The sequence below is a fragment of the Camelus bactrianus genome, chromosome 3 (genome assembly GCF_048773025.1).
Source record: "Camelus bactrianus isolate YW-2024 breed Bactrian camel chromosome 3, ASM4877302v1, whole genome shotgun sequence".
Taxonomy (NCBI): domain Eukaryota; kingdom Metazoa; phylum Chordata; class Mammalia; order Artiodactyla; family Camelidae; genus Camelus; species Camelus bactrianus.
This window is the reverse complement of record NC_133541.1, coordinates 41,183,870-41,206,447: the sequence shown is the minus strand read 5'-3', so window position 1 is coordinate 41,206,447 and position 22,578 is coordinate 41,183,870. Positions and strand designations below refer to the sequence as shown.

Sequence of the window (22,578 nt, the reverse complement as noted above, 5' to 3'; positions counted from 1 at the left end):
ATGTGGATAATTTAGATAACCCTATGATAACAACCTAAAGATAATCATTACGATATATTTCCATCTAGTCTCTTAGTAGTGTATGTGTGTGTGTGTTACAAATTTTGAGAACATGCTGTATATATCTATTAGCTCCTGTTTTTCCATTTGACAGAAGGCTGTCTGATTTTCTTCAATAAATTCTTTTCAGCAGCTAAGTAAGTATTTATTATATAGATATAGTTCTAAGGTCATTTTGTTTGGCTGGACAATTTTTGGTTGTCTTAAAGTTTTCACATTTAATTGTGTTACAAGTAATATTCTTATTCAAGTGTGGAACTACATTGCTGACAACCATCTTAAGTTAATTTCCAGAGAAGTGGTATTCCAAGGTAAGAGACATGAATGATGTTTAAGGCTCTTAATGTACACTGCAAAGTGACTTTCCAGAAAGTTCTCTTCATCTTTTATTTCTCTAGTTGGTCATGTAAGCTCTTAATTAATCATAGTATTACTATCATTAAGAAAAAGTTGTGAACATAACTATGTCAAAAATGGGAACATAGTAATTTCATGGGAATTTATTATTACTAGAAGTATGACCTAATTTTTTTCCTGTGAATTGTTGTTTATGTTCTAAGCTAGTTTTTTCCATTGGGAGAATAGTGGTTTCCTTACTAACTTGTAAAAGAACATTAAGGATATTGATCATTTGACATACCAGGTGTTAATTATTTTTCAATTCATAATTTACTTGAAGTGTTGTTTATTTTTATAAATGAAAATTTCCAATATTTAAAAACTTATTCCATTTGTGATTTCTTCTGTTGTTATGGTTTTGTACACTTCCCCATCCCAAGGTCAATTAAATGTTTACTGACATTTCATTTTTATGGCTTACTTTTTGTGTTAAAATACACATAACATAAACACCATCTTAATGGTAATTTTTAACTGTACAGTAGCGTTAACTACATGCACATTGTTGTGCAGCAGGTCTTTAGAGCATTTTTATCTTGCAAAGCTGAAACTCTACGCCCATTGAACAACAAATCCCCTTCTTCCTTCTCCCTAATCTCTGGCAATCACCACTCTACTCTCTGTTTCTCATAGTATGACTACTTAAGATAACTCTTAAAAGTGAAATCATTCAGTATTTGACATTTTATGACTGATTTATTTCACTTAGTATAATATCCTCAAGGTTCATCCATGTAACACTTGACAAGATTTTTTTTAAAGGCTGTAAAGTATTCTATTGTATGTATAAATCATATTTTCTGTATCTGTTAATCTGTTATGGACATTTTGTTTGCTTTCACTTCTTGGCTGTTGTTAGTAGTGCTGCTCTGAACATCAGTGTGCAAATAACTCCTTGAGATCTTGTTTTCAGTTCTTTTGGATATGTACCAAGAAGTGTGGTTGCTAGGTCATAAGATATTTCTGTTTATAATTTTTGAGGAAATTCCATAATATTTTCCAAAGCAGTTATACCATTTTACAATCTCACTAACAGTTCACTAGTGCTCCAATTTCTCCACATCCTTGCCAACACTTGTCATTTTGTGTTTTTGATAGTAGCCATTCTAATGTATGCGAGGTAACATCTCATTGCAGGTTTGATTTGAATTTTTTCCATTGATTAGCGATGTTGAGTATCTTTTCATATAGTTATTGGCCATTTGTTTATCATCTCTGGAGGAATGTCTATTCAAGTCCTTTGCCTGCTTTTTAACTGAGTTATTTGATATTTTGTTGTTGAGTTTTAGGTATTTTTTATATATTCTAGATATTAACCCTTTATCAGATATAATATTTGCACATATTTTCTCATTTTACTTTGTGCATCTTCTACTGGTATTTTCTTTATGGTTACCATAGGGATTACATAAGACATCTTACAGTTAGAATCTATCTTCAGTCATATACATAAATGCTACTTATTTACATCCCCCTTACAGACACTTTATGTTATCAATTTTATAGATTACATATTTTTGTATTTTGTGTACACTAACATAGTTTTATAGTTATTATTTTCTTCTGCTTTTATCTTCTAAATTGTATACCAGAATTTAAATTGATTTGTGAACCACAGAATTCTGTATTTGTCTAAATATTTACCTTTACCAGAAAGCTTTATATTTTCATATGATTTTGTGTTGCTGTCTAGTGTCCATTTGTTTCACTTTGAAGGACTCCCTTTAGCAATTCTTGTAAGGCAGGTCTAGTAGTGATGAACTCCCTCAAGCTTTTTTTTAATCTGAGAAGGTCTTTATAGCATCTATATCTTGGAGGACAATTTTGCGAAATATACTATTCTTGGTTGGCAGGTTTTTTCTTTCAACATTTTGAGTATATCATCCCACTCTCTTCTAGCCTGTAGTGTTTCTGCTGAGAAATTCACTGACAATCTTATGGGAGCTCCCTTCTCTGTGATGAGTCTCTTTTCTCCTGCTGCTTTCAAGATATTCTTTGTGTTTGACTTTTGACAGTTTGATTATAATAGACTTCTTTGAGTTTAACTTAGTTTGAGCCCTTTTTTGTTCTTGAATTTGGATCTCCATTTCCTTCCTTAGAACTAGGAAGTTTTCAGCCATTATTTCTTCAAATAGCTCTCTGCCCCTTTCTCTCTTTCTTCTCTTTCTGGGACTCCCGTATTGTATATTTTAGTCTATTTTATGATATTACATAGTTACTTAGAGTTTCTTCAATTTTTAAAATTCTTTTTTTATTTTTGTTCCTGTAATAGAATAATTTGAAATGAGCTGCCTTTGAATTTGCTGATTCTTTCTTCTGCTTAAGTCTGCATTGAATCCCTTCAGTGATTTTTTTTTTTTAACTCAGTTATTACATCTTCCAGAATTTCTGTTTGGTACTTTTTTTTTTTTTAATAGTTTCTGTCTCTCTGTTGATATTCTCATTTTGCTCATACACCATTTTCCTAATTTAATTTATTTGTCCATCTGTGTTCTCTTATAGTACAATGAACTCGTTTAAGACTATTATTTCAAATTTCTTTAGGTTGTTCATAGATCTCTATTTCTTTAGGGTCAATTTCTGGAAATTTATTTTGCTCTTTCAAGAGCCCGTGTTTCCCTGTGTCTTTGTGTGCTTTATGTTTTGCTGTTATTTGTGCACCTGAAAAAACAATTACCTCTCTCAGTCTTTATAGATTGCCTTTGTAAACAGGAGGAAGACCTTCACCAGCTGGCATGGCTAGAAATTCTAGAGGCCTCTCGGACCTTTTCTGATGATGCATCTTCTCTGGACTTGGGCATGTAATTTCTCGATTAGTGAGGTTTCCCAGTTTCTTTTTCAGGAGCTTATATTCTCTTGTTCCCACTGGTGTCTGTCTGCAGTACTGAAAGTTCTCTAGCACTGCTAAGCTCTCTTTTGTTCTAACTGACCCCCACACATCCCAAGTATTCTGGTTCCCCATCTCTGCTCCAAGTCAGGTGTGACAAAAACTAGTTCCTTGGGCTGTTCCCCCCACCACACACACAAAAGGTGTAACACTGAATGTACATCCCACTTTTCTCTTTCCCTCCCCCCTACAAAACAAACAAACAAACATGAGTTGGGCTTTTTCTCCCATTTGCACCAAGCTGTGCTGTCTTGGGAGATGCACTATCACATTAGAGATGAAATGGCTTTTTTTTTTACCCATTTCAACATGGCTGGTTTTGGCTTTGAGCTTACCTGATTATTGCAACTTCTTAACTGGTTTCTGGAGTTCTTATAAAAGCTCTTTGTACTTCATATTTTTTTTAAGTTGGTATCTCTCTTGGGGAATGAAGTCTGGAGCTTCCTGTTCCATGGTCTTGCTGATGTTACTGTACGGCTTATCTTTTTATATTTAGTATTTTTAATAGTTAACATTGTTATTCCCTCTTACATGGTCTACATAGCCACTTTCCCCAACACTTACATTATTGGTCCTCCCCCATTAGTATTTCCTTTAGCACATATTAAGTTCTTAGGATATTGTGCTGTACACCAGATATTGACATATTGTAACTGACTATACTTTAATTAAAAAAAATTTAGGGGGATAAAAGAGAAATATTTAAGGAAATTCTGTATTGTTTCATTGATCTTTCTGTGATTATTTGCAATTACCAAACTGTTTTTGTTATGTAGTTTCATAATATAATTTACATGTAGTAGGGAAAGACCATCCTCATATTATTTTTTATTTTAAAAATATTCTTTTTATTGTAATCTCTTTTTTCTTTTAGTTGAAGCCCTCTTCAATACTCTCAAAAGAAAAAAAAATGAGTTGGTTTTTTTTTGCAATAGTATTAAGCCTAGAAAATAATTGCAAGGAATATCAAGCTTGATTATATAAGTCTTGGGAAATTTATTTAGATCTCTTAATACAGGCAAACTTCTTTTTATTGTGCTTTGCTTTATTGCACTTTGCAGATACTTTTTTTTGTTTTTTGTTTTTTTTCACAAATTGAAAGTTTGTGGCAACTCTGCATTGAGTAATTCTATAGGTACTGTTTTTCCAACAGCATTTGCTCACTTCATGACTCTGGGTCACAATTCATTAATTCTTGCAGTATTTCAAACTTGGTCACATTTCATTAATTCTTGCAGTATTTCAAACTTTTAAATTATTAGTTATATTTGTTATAGTGATCTGTAATCAGTTACCTTTGATGTTACTGCTATAACTTGCTGAAGGCTCAGATATTTTAGCAATGAAGTATTTTTAAATTAAGATAGGTACTTTTTTACACATAATACTATTGCATACTTAATAGACTACATTATAGTATAAGCATAACTTTTATATGCACTGGGAAGCTGAAAATTCATGTGATTCACTTTATTGCAGTATTCACTTTATTGTGGTGGACTGGAGCTGAACCCAAAATATCTCCAATGTATCCCTATATAAGTTCCACTTGTCTCTTTTTAAGCCGATTCCTAAACTTTTTTTTTTAATTAATGTGATTTTTTTCCCATTATAGTTTTAACAGTAGCTCTTTGCTTTTATAAAGGAAAATCTTTTGCATATTTTACTTTATAACTGAACAAATGTACTTGACCTTTCTTTCTATAAGTACTTTTCAGTTGATTTTTTTGGTTTCCCACATTAAACCAGGTTTTAATCAAATAATTATAATAGTTTCTTCATCTTTTTCATAGTTTTGTGCCTCTTATTTCTCTTTCCTATATTACTGAATTGGCCAGAAGTTTTTGAAAAATGTGGGCAATGTTGCATTTGTGTTAAAACCAAGAGCTTTAGTGTCAGATAAACCTAGTCTGAAAACCTGGCTTTACCATTTACTAATAGTGTCACTCTAATCACCCTAAAGTGGGAGTTAAGCGGCAAACTAACCTCTCTCAGCCTCGTTTTCCAAATCTGTAAAATGGGAATAATAACAGTCCTTCATGTACTTTTTTTATGAGGATCAAATAGCTACCCATATAGAACATGTAATAGAATAAGTATCATTAATGATGCTAAATAAAAGGAGTGGTGAAGAGCATTCTTGTATCATTCCTTATTTTAATAAAAATAAACCGTATGTTTCACCATTGACTATAACATTGAATATAAACATATAAAGATTATTTTGACCCAGAGTTTATTTATCAATGAAATACTTTGTAAGTTACTCAAAACCAAAGCCAAGGGTGAAAGCATGATTTCTGGCTCCCTCCATGGTGAGAGGGAATTTGGCATTACTTTATCTCCCCTTTTCTCACTATACCTCAATCTTTATTAGTTTTTTTCTACAGACCTATTTTATTATTAAAAATATAACTTCTCTTAAATGATGGTTTCAGTTTTCATTTTTGTGTTTGTAAATATATTTTTATTAATATTGGTATTTAAGTATAACTTGAAAATGAAAACAATCAGTCTTTGTGTTCCCCTTAATGTTGTGATTTGGCACCTGATTACTCAAGGGAGAGATTTTTTCCAGTGAGAGAATAAGCCAGCTAAATTTTAACCTGCTTTTCAAGAAGACATGTTTCAGGGGCCAGAAAAACAATGTTCGCTTTTTTGTTTTTGTGGTTTGTGATTCTATTACTGTGTATATCATTGTGAAGTAAATAATTGATAGAAATCACATTTTTCTTTAAATTTTCTTTCCTTTCTCTGCTAACAAACTAAAACCTACTTCATTTTTCAAGGTCACTCAGGGAAAGTACAATGCTATTTACAGAAGGTTAACTGAATCCTAGAGTTTCAGACAGACTTTCATCTTGATGAGCATATACAATAGAATATTACTGATGAGAACTTTCTCTATTCCTTTTTAGGAACTTTTTAGAAGTTTTGATGAGTGAACTATAGGAACTGGATTTAGAAAGACTCCAGTGATTTCTGTCTCTTCTAATCAGTTTGAAATCACATCATATATTTGGATTATGCTCTGTGGATGTGTGAGCACTATCTGCTATCTTTGCATTAACCTGGGGTGGAAATTTTATTTTCTTATGGAATTCATTTTTGCAAGTGTGCCTTTTCTATATCGGTATAAAAATATCCATTTGCAAATGGGTTGTGTTAATTTAGTACAATGCTCTTTTAGTACAACCCTCTTTTCAATTTTAAGAGACGATGGGTATTTATTTTTTATTACCTTGACTTGCGACTTTCCTATAAGATTATTTGAGCAAACTTACCATTGGATTTTAACATAAAATAAATATATATGTAAATATATATGTATATATATATAAATGAGTAATGAGATAAGGGGAAAATCATTTGGTGTAAAGTTGAGGAATCTTAAGGTGTATTCTCAGTTATTGCTTTAGTGTCTTGTAAACAATTCGTGGAGACATAGAATAAAATATATATGTATATATATGTGTATATGTATATATGTATAATGTCTACTGTTGTATATAGTTCTTTTAAATTGTGAGCATGATCTTCAATTCATTGCAGTAGTAACCTATTAAACTATCCTGGTTCTTAGAGAGTTGGCTCAGTTTTCAAAAATTGTCTTGTATGTATTACAAATTCAGGCATAGGGAAACTTTACTTTTTCAGAGCTTAATTTTACAGGAAACTAATTAGGCAGGAATAAGGAGTGTAACAGTGGAAGTAATAAAAAAAAAATCTTCAGCTTATTCTGCCTTCTTCCTGAAAATCCATGCAATATTTTACATGCTTCCTTTTGCAATGCTTTATGTAGCATAGGTACTCTGGAAGAACTGGGTACCTGAAATCTTTCACTCTTATCTTTAAAATTTAGGTGAATGTACTTATTATAAGGATTATATTTGAAGAAAGTTTCAAACATGAGAACAGAACAAAGCAATTTGATAGCTCAAGTCCTGAAATTTTAAAAGAAATTCTTTATTATGGGCTGCAGCCTCTACCTAATTTGTATTAGCAGTTAACAACAACAACAACAACAACAAATACAAGTAATACCAAATCTAATACTATTTCCCAGTTTCTTACAGTTGAAAGTATGGAGGTCAAGTTTGTCTACTTTCTTCATTCATGCCTTCAGCAAGGTTTATTTTGCATATGTTTTGTCCCAGGCACTGGCTGAGTGGTGGAGGTATAAAAGTTGTTACAGCATACTCCTGTTCTTCCAGGGGTGTCCAAGCTAACACAGGGAATGGACACATAAGCAAGTCATTTCACTACAGTTGGCAGGCTGAAGGCTGACTTGGGGTCATAAATAAAAAGGCAGAATTTATTTGTATTCATTGTCTTGACAAGTCTCATATATAAGTTTTCTTCCTTATTAAATCTGTCACCTACCGATCTGGACTGACCTGCCTCTTTCTTTGGCCTGTCCTTACCTTTGTGTACAGGGGTCAGTTTCAGACTTCATCTGGGAAGCTTCCTGGTTTTGAACCAACAGTGTATTGGGTGAGAAGAGAAATGGTTGGGGATAGTGTCTTGATTGAAGAGACAATTAACAGAGGATCTGGCAATGAGACCAAACAGAACTGTTTGGAGAAGTAGACAGGGCACAAAAAGAAATACCGAAATATGAGGTAATCGTACCTCTTAGTTTGCTAGCAACTGTTCAAGTTTTCTCTTTTTTAAAAAAATTGAAGTATAGTCAGTTTACAATGTTATGTCAATTTCTGATAGTTTTCTCCTTTGGTCGATGTTTCTGGCCAGCAGCCTCATTCACTCATAAGAGTGTTCACTCTACTTGTGTACTCCTAAAGAGCCCTAAGTCCTCTGTTACAGCTCTTATCACACGTTGGTGATAATTTGTCTTCCTTTCCCATGAACTGTGAGCAAGAAAAGTGTCTAATTCATCCATATTTCCAGTATCCCACACAAACTTGCAAAGATGTAGATACTCAATAAATGTTTAATTAAGGAATTACTCAGAAAAGAATGATGTCATGATTAAGAAAACTTGACCTCAAAAAAGTAGAGATGAGATATTATATATATATATATACACATACATACATATATATATACATACATACATATATATATACACATACATACACACACACACACACACACACACACACACACATATATATATATATATATATATAAAATAGAGTGCTAGCTGTAACAAGGAGACCCCACATTTCACTGGCTTTCCACAACAGAAAATTATTTGTGGTTCACGTAGCCCAAATTAAGTGTTTTTGATTGGCAAGTGGCTCTTCTCTAAACAGTCACTTAGGAGCCATGATTTCTTCCATCTTTTGTCTTCACCATCTTCAATATATGGTAAGGGGTTCCAGAGGGGAAGAGAAATGAGGGATTGTACTCATAGCTTTTATGGGCCAAGTGTGAAAGTGGCACCCATTTCCTTGGCCTATAATCCATCACATGTAATGTAATACCATTGATGTTTCTACATCTACCTGCAAGGGAGATTGGAATGTGGTCTAGCTGGTGCACAGAAAGAATCAATCTCTCCTTCAGGGCCAATGTATATACATTTTAAGATAATACTGCTATAAAATTTATATATATATGTGTGTGTGTATATATATGTGTATATATATATATATATGAAACATCAAAAATTCTGAGATTATCAGCAAACACAGTGACTTATTTAACACAAGTTATATTATGTCCCCACACCAAAGGCCTTATTAAGTGGTTTTCTACCTACTTTAGAAGGAAAAAAAAGAACAAAGAAAGTAATTAAATATCTTTCACAGAAACTGAAGAACACAATAATAATGATTACAACAGAAGCAGAAACAACAACATATTTAACACTCACTCATTCATTTTAACTCTTAATTCCTGAGGAATTGCTTTCTTTAGGCATGCCTTTCATAGAGATACTCATCCTAGCAGTGGAAAGATTTAAAGTTATTTTTCTGACAGCTCTTCCAAATAAGTTGGTTAATTATTGAAGAGAATTTCATTTTATTACAAACTCACAGGTTTGTATTAAACTCATTCAAATATTTTAGCATTTTTTCTTTTGATATGGCATATGTTGAAGCTAAATAAGAGAAATTTTTGAGTCCCATGAATATCAAGTTGAATAGTTTCATTTTTTGTTGTGACTTTTATTATACTCTTTAATTCAACATAGTGCATTTTAATAGAGAGTATAGAAACTAGTAATAAACAAAAGTATGAAAATCACCACCAGCACCATCAATCACCCAGAGAAAGCCATTTTCGATAACTAGAATATATCCTTCAATAATTTTTCTATAAATATAATATGTGATGGTTTTTGGTTTTATTTTAGTGTTGTGTTACAAAAGTGAGATCATATTATAATGTGTTTCTCCCACTTGACATTATATCATGAACATAATCACATATTCTTCTGCATTATTTAAATACTCTCATAGTATTTCATAATGACGTATCAAAATTTATCAAAAGCCAATCCCTCAGTATAACAATTAGATTACATCCAGTTATTTGCTATCATAAATAGGCTGCAGTGAACATCTTTGTTGTTGACTCTTTGCCAAACTGTCTTACTGGAACAAGTCTAAAATGTCAAAACCATTAGTTCCCAAATTTAAGTATACATGAGAATCATACTGGAGACTTACTCAGACTCCCAGGCCCTAATCATAGAAATTCTGATTAGGCAGATCTGGAATAGGGCCTGCAAGTCTTAATTTTAGCAAATACCTTCTGCAATTCTCATGCAAGTAGTTTCAGCATGACTTTTTGCGAGATAATGCCTTAGAGGTGTTAGTAAATACTGTCTTTTCCCTTGATCTCTTGCAAAAAATGCCACTTCCCTACAATAACATGAATTATAGATTGTCCTGGATTCAGTTCTACATTTCTCAGCAAAATAAGGCCATCTGACCTCTTGCTTTTGACTTGGTAAAGTTGTTCTATTTTTTTTTTTTTGAAGTATCATCAAAACACATTGATCTGGGACTTTTAGAAAGCCATCTGTTATTGCTGTTTTTAAATAGAAACATTAGGATATAGACATCTACAGCTTTATCGTTTTTATTATCAAGATAAAAATGCCGCACTTTAGTTTTAATAGAGGTCGTCCTCTCCAAAGAAGGTACCTCGTGAGGTGGTTTTATCGAAAAGAGAATGTCACAAACCTTCAGTCTTTTGTCATATAATCTGGATTATAGAAAGCATTCTTGCATTTGCAATGCTATCTTTATAAAAAGATGTTAACTTTGTCCAACTACATTCAGTGTTTAGCTCTGCTAGCCTCATCTTTTGTTCTTCTTTTCTGTGTTTATCCCGAAGAAGGATATCTATATTCTTTTCTTTTCGTGTATGTTTTATTTTTTTATTTTTTAAAACATTTTTTATTGATTTATAATCATTTTACAATGTTGTGTCAAATTCCAGTGTTCAGCACAATTTTTCAGTCATACATGAACATATACACACTCATTGTCACATTTTTTTCTCTGTGAGCTACCATAACATTTTGTGTATATTTCCCTGTGCTATACAGTATAATCTTGTTTATCTATTCTACAATTTTGAAATTCCAGTCTATCCCTTCCCACCCTCCCACCTGGCAACCACAAGTCTGTATTCTATGTCTATGAGTCTATTTCTGTCCTGTATTTATGCTTTATTTTTTTTTTGTTTGTTTGCTTGCTTTTGTTTTTCTTTTTTAGATTCCACATATGAGTGATCTCATATGGTATCTTTCTTTCTCTTTCTGGCTTACTTCACTTAGAATGACATTCTCCAGGAACATCCATGTTGCTGCAAATGGCGTTATGTTGTCGGTTTTTATGGCTGAGTAGTATTCCATTGTATAAATATACCACATCTTCTTATCCTTACACCATATACAAAAATCAACTCAAAATGGATCAAAGACTTAAACATAAGACAAGATACAATAAACCTCCTAGAGGAAAACATAGGCAAAACATTATCTGACATACATCTCAGAAATGTTCTCTTAGAACAGTCTACTCAAGCAATAGAAATAAAAGCAAGAATAAACAAATGGGACCTAATGAAACTTACAAGCTTCTGCACAGAAAAGGAAACCATAAGTAAAACAAAAAGACAACCTACAGAATGGGAGAAAATTTTTGCAAATGAAACTGACAAAGGCTTGATCTCCAGAATATATAAGCAGCTCATATGACTCAATAAGAAAAAAATAAACAACCCAATCCAAAAATGGGCAGAAGACCTAAACAAGCAATTCACCAAGGAAGACATACAAATGATCAAAAGGCACATGAAAAAATACTCAATATCACTAATTATCAGAGAAATGCAAATCAAAACTACAATGAGGTATCACCTCACACCAGTCAGAATGGCCGTCATTCAAAAATCCACAAATGACAAATGCTGGAGAGGCTGTGGAGAAAGGGGAACCCTCCTACACTGCTGGTGGGAATGCAGTTTGGCGCAGCCACTGTGGAAAACAGTGTGGAGATTCCTCAAAAGACTAGGAATAGACTTACCATATGACCCAGGAATCCCACTCCTGGGCTTGTATCCAGAAGGAAATCTACTTCAGGATGACACCTGCACCCCAATGTTCATAGCAGCACTATTTACAATAGCCAAAACATGGAAACAGCCTAAATGTCCATCAACAGGTGACTGGATAAAGAAGATGTGGTATATTTATACAATGGAATACTACTCAGCCATAGAAACCGACAACATAACGCCATTTGCAGCAACATGGATGCTCCTGGAGGATGTCATTCTAAGTGAAGTAAGCCAGAAAGAGAAAGAAAAATACATTATGAGATCACTCATATGTGGAATCTGAAAAACAAAAACAAAAACAAACACAAACAAACAAACAAAACAAAGCGTAAATACAGGACAGAAATAGACTCATAGACATAGAATACAGACTTGTGGTTGCCAGTGAGCCTTAGTTGCTTGTCCAAAGATAGGAGTACAATAAGAAGTGCAGCAAACTTTCAAAACACTTTTGCAAAGTGCGGACTCCATAAAGCCAATGCACTTTTAACTTATAACCAATAGGTTAATTTTGGAAAAAATACTTTGCCTCTCTGGGCTTGTTTCTTCACCTGTAAAACTCAGAAGGCAAGGAAACTGCCATTTATGATTGTTTATCACATCACATACATGATCTCTTTAATTCTTGTGGGTAAACATTATTCCCATTTTTATAATAAAGAAACAGAAAACTTAGGGAATTTAAGCAACACTCTGCAAACTAATAAAGTGGCAATGCAAGGATTCTAAAACTCAGCATGTTATCTGATAACATTTGGTGGCTCTATCATTCTGAGCACGTAAGTAAAATAAACATTGCTAGAATAGACTTTCCAACCACTTGGCAATAATTATTACTGATATAACAGTATATTTTTTTACTAGAATCAAAATATTACATTTTCTTCTTTATTCTAGACTTGATTTTCCTTTGCATGTGCAAAGGTAGCAAGATAATAAAGATCTAATTTGCAAAATTCAGCTGTGATTTAAACGAAAGTTTACTAGGTTCTCAGATTTTCTTTTTATGTCTGTTTTTTATGCCCCCACAAAGCCTTATTATAAAAATTTGCAAAGAATATCTGAGTAACATGTGAGGTATGAAACCATGTGTTACAGACATGGTCCTAAGTATATTTATATTCATTTTCTTCCTCTTCATCTATGCATGAATATGTCATATGTGAAAGTACATATATTAAAATGAAATTTATGCAGTTCACTTCATAGATGGTAGAAAGATGTTTTGATTTACCCTTATTTCATGGAATTCATTAACAAAGCTCATAAATTCTATGATATTGGAAATGTCAGTTAACTGTAACAGCCGAGCCATATTGAAATATCCTGGTGGACAGCTAGACTATTTTAAAAATAAATCTAGATTTCAGTCATTAGTTCTAGCCTTTTCACCAAATATTTTTTCTGTTAATGTCACTGCTTTCTAGTTAGCATTTTTCATGGAGAAGTTTCCCTTATTTTTTTTCTCCAAAAGTGTAAAGCCATCATGTAATGATAAATCCTGGGGCTTGTGTTCATTGCTATACTTTCTGGAATTTTTGCCTCAGGCCTCTGAGGAAACACTGCATTCCAGTAATGAAGAGGAAGACCCTTTCCGAGGAATGGAACCCTATCTTGTTCGGAGACTTTCTTGTCGCAATGTTCAGCTTCCCCCTCTCGCCTTCAGACAGCTGGAACAAGCTGACTTGAAAAGTGAATCAGAGAACGTTCAATGACCGACCAGCCTCCCTCTGAAGATTCTACCATTGATTGCGATCACTTCTGCAGACTCCAGTGGGTGAGTCACTTTGGGCGACATTTCCCCATTTTATATTTTTGATGATGATTGTTATCTGTGGTCTTTGCATTTTGTGGCTCATTGCTTGATTTGAGTGGGAGGATCTTGGGGTTTCTAGAGCCAAAAGAAAGAAGGGTGATTTTTCTCAGGTAATGTTTCTATCTCTGCAGGGGGAGACATTTAGTCAAATTGTTTTATAAGGAGGATTTGAAAAGGTATTGATGAATGATAGTGAGCATCTGGGAAAGGGAACTTGGTCTTGGAAGATTAATATTGGTCATAGGTGATTTAATAGAAAATTTCTTAACAAATGAGGACTAATGGACAAATTACCATGTAGTTTTACGTCTCTGGAAATAGTAGGCAATATTCATTGATGCAAAATGAATTTGGAATCAAGAATAGGTTGTACTATAATTAGGATCAAAGCAAATACGCAATTATAGTCATGAGTCTTGTAATGTGGCCTTTAACATTTTCAGGTGTTGCTTATTAGAATAATGTTTCAGTTCCTAGCATAAGGTGGTTTTATTCTGCATCAGACAGTGAGATCTCCATAGTGTAACATTTGTATTTCCTGCTTTGCAGAGTATTTGGGTTTTTATTCTTTTCCTGTTGTTTACCAATGGAATTTTTACTCTCTAATAGTCATTAACCAGGTAAAATATTGTCAAAGAACGTGAGGATAGTGGGCATGTCTGTTATTAGTTTTTTTGGCTAGCTGCATTTTTAAGAAGAGAGAATGAAGGCAGTGGTCCATACTTGGACAGGCTTGAACACATGCTAAGATTACAAGAACAAAGTAATTTGTGATGCTGCAAATGTGAGTCCACCTCATTCTCTGTCAAGTTAAAGGCATGTCTAAAGAACGTACCTTTTGGATTTTCCTAAAAGTTATTAGGAAAGTTGGGGTCAGAAAAAATTTAACCAGTAACTTCATATAAGATACCAAGTTTAGCTATTTGAATCACTACAGACCAGTTCAAAGCACCTATGTTATTAAAAGGTATGAGGAAATCACTACTGGGTAAATAAGACAACAAATTCTTACTTTGAAGTGATGGAAAGAGGAAGTATGTGATGTGTTTGTTTTTTGGTGAACTATGTATATAAGGAAGATTGTACACCTATTGATCAGACACACTAAAGCAGGGAGGAATTCTATATGGCAGCTTGATCTGAGCATTCTTTGAAAAATATGGTCTCAAAAACCCTCTTTGGGGTCAATACCACTTCATCTGTGTAGGGGGCAGGATTCATCTGCCAGGTGTGTCAGAGCTCATCAAGTCCACCCCTTGGTTTAATAATTTGCTAGGAAATCTCCCAGAACTCAGTAAGTAGTCATATTCACAGCTGGATTGATTACAGCAAAAGAATACAGAGCAAAATCAGCAAAGAGAAAGGCACATTGAACAAAATCTGGAGGAAGCTAGATACAAGTTTTCAACAGTTCCTTCTCCCAGTGGAATCAGACAGGATGCAGTTAATTCCTCCACTATTGAGTTGTGATCACACATGTGACATGTGTTCACCAGAGAAGGCTTCTACCAGGGAAACCTGTTTAAGCCTCAGTGCTTCTGGGAGGTATCTACAAGAGTCAATCTCACAGAAACAGAGTAGAATGGAGGTTGCCAGGGGCTGGCAGCAGGGAAATGGGGTATACAGTTTCAATTATGCAAAATGAACAAGCCCCTGAGATCTGCAGTTGATGATACTGTATTCTACATTTAAAACTTTGTCAAGAGGCTAGATGTCATGTTAAATGTTCTTACCACAATAAAAAAAAAAAATTAAAAACAAAAAATAAAAGATATACTCAGTGCCCAGAATTTTTACTGAGGGCTGGTCACTGAGGCCCTCTCTTCCTAGCATGTGCCTAAATTCCAGATTCCCAGAAGGAAAGCAATTGTTCAGCTTAAACCACTATTTTTTTTTTTTTTTTTGCATGATCAGTGTAGGCACAGGGAACCACTCTTAGCAGTTAGGGAATGATGCGAACCCTCTTGAAATCCAAGTTCCCACATGCCAGCAAAGGGCCAACCTTTCCAACAGGCTTTTCTAATGGTAACAATCTCAGGCCTAATGGAAACTCTTTTCTGCACAGCAGGTTTATCTTAGAATCATTATCTTGCTTTCTCTACATTTGAAGAAGAAGGGATTATAATTATAATTATAATTAAAATGAAAATGAACTAATTTAGGCCTGTGATGTATTCAATTACCTTTGCTATCTCAAAAATTTTGGTGGCTAAACATGATTTCTCTTTTGAAGCTGGTGTTCTATCATGGGCCCTTAAAAGAAAGTGATGCAGTATATTTAATATATCTGTGTGTAGTTGGGCCATGTGTATAATTAAAAGTCTCAAGTAAAAGCTAAGCTTATTTAATTAAATTTGAATGTGTTACTAAAAACAAATAAACAGCCTCCAGGTGCCAAAGAACTTAGAGGTTTAGAATCGTCTGTAAGCTACTACTTCTGTTGGTTCTAAGTTTGTTTCCTTTTAAATCAAGAGTCTAAGTGTAAGAAAAACAATGCTTACCATTTACAAACTTGTTCAATATTTTGGAGGAAAGAATTTCTCTTTTAGAGAGATGAAACAAGTGATTTTTCTGTACCAGAAAATAGCCAAGGGAAGCCAGGGATGAGAGTGGCAAATCACCAAGAAACAAAGACTAAGGATGTATTAAAGGGGTTCCTTTTACCTTTTGAAGCAAAAAGAATTTGTGAATTGAATATTTGCAAAATATAAAAATCAGGAGTATACTTTTCGTCTGAGCTTTGGAAGGGAAACAGAAGGTAAGTTTAAGGATCACATTCTGAAACCATTCCAGTTAGCCAAGAACACCAGATTCCTTCACAAATATGAGAAAGGGCTAATGGGAAGTGTAGACTATTATAGCTACATTCTCTATAGCCCAGTTCCCCATCATTAAAGGTTAGTATGCATCCAGGCCCCACTGTCAACTGAGACATGGGCAATTGTAAATCCTTGATGGGAAAGGAGGCTTTTCATGCCCTTCGAATTTTTTTTTTTTTTTTCTCTTTCTTCTGAGGTATCAGTACCTCAGACAGTGCTCTGTAAATATTACACAGGGGGGTCTAGAGACTTGTGTTACCCTTTTAGAAGTCATGATGTCGTTTCTTAAGGCAACGTTGACCTACAAAAATGAATGCTGTAGTTGTTAGCTATTAACTTCCTCATGAAGCATCTGGGTCAAGAGTTCAAGAGGAATTTTTAAAATTAATACTTCCACAATTCTACTTTGATTTTTTTTTTAAACCAGGAAATATGACTGTGTTCAAATGTACACATTTAATAATTCTCTCTGAATGTGCCTAAGGTGTTAGCTCGCGTGTGTTGTGATTTAGCAAACTTTTGAAATGTTCAATGATCACAAAACAGAATTGTGACACCTGGGATGCTGAGGACCTTGAATTCATCCACCAGTTAGTTTTTCATATAGGATAGGATCGCACAGGCTTCATGACTGTTTATTGACTCTTACTGAAGAGACACAGACATCTATTAATGGCTTGAAATGTTATGAACTTGGCAAGAACTTGGAATGCCATAGCTTTCTAGATTTTTATCCTAAATAGTTTTCTATCCATTTACTTTCTTTAAAACTTTTTTATTAATGCATAATTTACATGCAGTAAAATACACGAATCTTAAGGATACATCTTGATAAATTTTTATATACTTGTATACTCACATAATCACCATGTCATTTCCTATCTTCTATCAAAAAGACTAGTCTTCCCTCTTCTTGGACATCATAAAAGAAGAATCATATAGTAAACACTTTGCATATGGTGTCTCTCACTCAAAATGTTTTTGATATTCATCATGTTGGTGTATATATCAATAGTTTGTTCTCTTTTTATTTAGTGTAGCATTCTACTGTATGAATATACCATAATTTATCTATATGCTTTCATTGATCACCATTTGGGTATTTCTAATTTGGAACTACTATGAGTGAAGTTGCTATGCACATTTTTATACAAGTCTTTTGTGGATGTATACATTTCTTTTGGTTACATTCTTAGAAGTAGGATTTCTCAGTTATAGATAAGCATATATTTAGTTATTACTTCCCAACAATTTTCCAAAGTGATGTGCTATTTTGCCCTCTCCCTAGCAAGGTATGGGAGTTCCAGTTGTTCTGTATCCTCATAAACACTTGGTATTCTCAGCATTTTCATTTTAGCCATTCTGGTGGATGTGTAGCAGTATCTTACTGTGGTTTTAATTTATATTACCCTGATGAGTAGAAGTATTGTTTACTTTCTACCTTCAGTATGTTTATTGACTATCTGAATATCTTCTTTTGTGCCATACGCATTTAAATATTTATTCAACTTTTTAAAAATTTATTGATTTCTGGAGAGTGTACATTATAAATATGAGTCATTTGTTAGATATATGCATTATAATTGTATATTTTCTGTCACATTATGGCTTGCATTTTTACTTTCTGTTTACTTTTAATATGGTAGTAACATTAAAGACCTCTGCCGTGTGTGTGTGTGTGTGTATGTGTGTGTGGTGTGTAGGGAAACATGTCACAGTGAAAGGTCAGAGAAATGAGGATAAGTAAGACAGCAGTGGAATTAGGTGGGAGAAAAGAGAAAGGAGGATGGGCAGATAAAGGGGAAAAACAGTGAAGTGTGCAGGGTAAAGGAGAAAATTTAAAGTGGGAAATGGATGCAGCTTAATAAGGAGAAAGCAGGTGACAAGAATGACACTTGACCTGCAGGGCAGTTTTACTTGGAGAAAAAGACAGTTGATCCCTTGAATATTAAATGGTGGCAAATAGGACACACAGCATTAAGGGGGCAGACAAAGAAAAGTTGAGAATGAAATGACAGTATGTTCATGGTGGCCAATAGCAGAGTAGTAAGTGGTTAGGAGTGGGGACTCTGGAAAAAGATGGTTTGAATTTGAGTCCTGCCTCACCACATAATATCTATCTGAGCTTGGGAAAGTTCCTTAACCATTCCAAGTTTCTAATTTCTCAAGGACAAAAATAAAAATAATAGGAGTACCTACCTCACAGTTTTGTTGTGAAGATAAAATACTTGATAATATTTTGGCATATTATAGGTACTTACTGTATAACAACAATTACTGCTACCTACTGCTACGCTTATTTGGGAAAATATTGGAGAAAATCATGTTAGCTTTTGTTAGTTTCTTTATTGGAATTGACGTCAAAGATCCTCTATCAATAACCCTAGGAGTAGAGATGGATGTTCTAGCCGATTTAGGAGTCAACCAGAAATTTGTTCCTGGTTCAGAAAATTAAGGTTGCTTTGGGCTTGTCACATTTGTGTTAAGAATATGCTGCTTTTGGCATCTGTCCATAGACACGCCCTGTTTGCAAGGATTATTCAGTTATGTTTGGAGTGAGATGGGAAGTCCTCTTCATTCCTTACCTCCTCCTTGCTTCACTTCTTTAACAGCCCTTGCTGACTTCTGCACAGTGCTCTGGTCGGAATCCTCAGGAGGAATTAGGAGCTCCCCTTGGCCCCAACTCTGGCTTACCTTCCCTGGGTGGTCCTTGTATTCCCCAGATACTCTGAAAAGGGTTTAGCTTGCCACATGTGGAAATCACTTCCTGCACACAGGTAGGAAATTGTGGGAGTGAGGGAGGGTGATGGGAGGTAGTGCTAAATCTCTCTAGCTGTGTTTTACTGCTGCATCAGCTATAATAGAATGAGAGCCAAGAAGTAAGTTTTCCCCTTGTGACATGATGACGCACCTCTGGATGGATGTATATTCAGAGATATGTGTGGGTGGAGAATATTACAAACACTTTCTCATCACTAGTGCTCCATTACCTGTCTGGAGAAGTACACTGTGTGTATTTGTATTACTATGTCCCATAAAAAAAGGAAAATGAAAAGAAGTTAAAGGAAGAAATGGTCATGCTTGGGAATAAAAGAAACTCCCCAACATAGGGGGGAACAACTACTTTAGGCAAATAAGGCTTCACATTCCAAGGATCTTCCAGAAATATTTCCATGAGTTATGTGCCATTCACAGAGGAGCTGGTCCCAGTCGCCTCTTAGACGTTGGATCCTTTGATTAACCTCCCAGCATCTAGTGTTCTTGAGTACACACAGTACGTTAGCATGAACATAAAAAAAGGTAATTTTCAACATTTTGTTACTGAATCAAAATCCAAACCAAATAAAATGAAGAGAAACAGAATCCTGGTTAAAGCAGACATATCTGAATTTTACAATTTTATCTTTTCAACCTAAGAAGGTATTGATAGTGGGCATTTCAGATTTGAAGTGTTTTGGGCATAAGAATTTATGAAACTAAAGAGTTGTATTTCACTATGTACCCAGGAGACTTGCACCTTCATATTGGATACGTGCTCAAGTTTCAAGAGATTTATCTGATAAGTTCTTGCTGAAAGTTATGTGGCATATCTATAACCCACTAGGCAAAGATTTCCAAAATTGAAAATGGGCACACATAATTGTGATTGTAAAAGTTCCCTTAGAAATATGGCATTCTTGAGCTGGACTTGGTTTTAAAAACAATCGCTACAAAGAAATAGGGAAGCAGTACTTCCAATAATCGTAATGATCTATGCTATGTAAAAAAAAAACTGGATTCCTTTGTCTTTGATCTTTTAAAATGCAATTTATTGGCACAGTGTCGAAATTTCTCAGAATATCCACAAAACATCACGAGGCTTGTTTCTAGAGCATTTACTCTGATTTAATTGAATCGAGCTTCATTTTCACTTTGAAATTTGTGATTTTCAAGATTAAAATTAGACTCTAAGAGTGATGAAACACTTTATCTTTACTGTATAATATCTTGATAAATGACATCTTGAATCTAATCTAAACAACTCAGTAATGCTGATGGTTTTTCCTCACACATCATAGAAATTGAATGTTTTATGATATCTATTACTCCCTATGTTTCCAAAAAATAAAGAGTAGTTTGATAATTCAGTTAAAATAAAGAATATGATGATAATTATCAAACTCTGATTTCTTTTTTAGACCGCTGTAGTGGTTTCTCATTCTTGTAGTGCTCTCCGGTGTTCTAATCAAGGTTATCTGAACAGAATGATACCACACCACAAATTTTACTCTGTATTTGTATGTCAGCAAAGTAACATGTACTGGGGAGGGTTTACTTCTGTAATCAAATGTTTCTGTCTCATCAGACTCCCATGTTCATAAAAACACTAAAGAGAGTGGCAACTGGTACATTTACGACACCAGAGCATCTGGTCCCTGTTTCCAAATCTTTTTTTATGCCAGTTTTACTTGTTTGATAGTATAGATTGGTTAGAGATCGCGTATTTTCTAAAAATGAAACCAGTGAAGCATTTATTTTACCATGAAAAGTGATTGAAGAGCCCAGCACTATGGTAGGCAGAGTGCAGAGCTGAATAAAAGCACTTTAATTATTTCTATCCAAGAATCATTGTTTCCAGCTCCTCGGATAGTTGAGTTTTCACAAACACTACCCTGTTTGACCATCATTATGTAACCCATCCTTATATAACCATTGAAGTGTTTGGGGATGGTTTACAGTTCTTTCAAGGTCATGTTCTTCTGTCTTGCAATATCATGTCTGTGGGGAAAAAAAGTAGGTGAAAGCACTCTGATTGAATGGCCTTTATTTAATTGTTAAGTGCTGCATAAATGTGTACGTTAATTTACACTTATTATTCGTCAAAGTGTATCAGTCTGTAAAGTCTAAAACAAGATAAATGTGTTAGGCTGAGTTTTGGGAGATGAGGTTATCCCACTCTTTTGCCCTCCTACAAATGAGCGCCACAAACTGGAAAAAAAGATTCTGTTAAAACAAAACTGTGTGTAGAAAAGGAACTGTGGGGAAAATATACGACCTCTTGTGTTACACTTTTTGATTGTTGTTCGTTTCCCTGAAAATCCTGGCTAGTTGGTTAGAATTCTTTCTAACAACTTAGGATTTAGGTGTCATTTACTGTACTGATTTATCTCATTTGTTTATAATCTTCCATCCACTTCAAAGGAATTAGATGGAGCTAGGCATTTTTAGATCTATTCCAAATATGTGGAATTCAATCAAAATAGTGTGGCATTTGGTTGTTTGATCTCATTTATTTAACATATCTGGATTGACTTTATTTGATGGATTAGTATCATTTACCCTGAAGTTGGTGGCTCTGAGCTTGGGAAGGGTGCAACCTTTGCCTGCATTTCCAAATGGGCTTTTTCTCAGGGTGTTCTGCCTTTTACTCCAGTGTGATTACTAAAAAAATGTGCCTAATGCTGAATGCCATAAACACACACACACACACACACACACACACTCTCCTGGTTATGTGGAAGTGATACATTGAAACCTAGAACTTTAGTATACATAAATAATGAATCTAAAATATATAATTTATAATGTAGAAATAAGATTTAAAATATAAAAGTATACTTTTCAATTGACTTTCTGGAACTTTTCCATTTTTTGGGGGGTCACATATTTTAGGAGTGTTCTCCATTCCACCTTCACTAACTGTTCTGTGCCCCAGTAAACATGTGATTTTGGCTTTCTTATTTCTCCTATATTATTTGAGATTAACTTTATTTCTTGAAGTCATATATTTCTATCCATATTAGAGAATCAAGTTAAATTTTATAAACTTAAAAGAATGACTGCAAATTATGTGGATGAATATGTTCATCTACTCAATCATGTATTAATCGTGTGTTTATGTAGTTACTTAGTGTCTATTTTTTTCTACACATTGAGCTATGAACTGGAGATGGTATGCTCAACAAGACTGACACAGCCACTTCTTCCATAGAGTTTAGAATTCACTTGGCTACACAAACAAGAAAACAGACAACTACATCCCCTTTGTTAGATATGATGTTTAAGGATGACTGAGG

At 34.2% G+C, this 22,578-nt stretch overlaps 1 protein-coding gene across 1 annotated transcript in view; it reads left to right on the top strand.

Moving 5' to 3' along the window:
• The window catches only part of PDE4D (phosphodiesterase 4D), a 1,348,493-nt gene that overhangs the window by 450,029 nt on the left and 875,886 nt on the right, over window positions 1-22,578 (top strand). The window contains exon 5 of the mRNA XM_010966266.3: window positions 13,435-13,664. The gene's annotated coding sequence lies outside the window, so the exon portion shown is untranslated. The remainder of the gene's footprint in view (window positions 1-13,434; window positions 13,665-22,578) is intronic.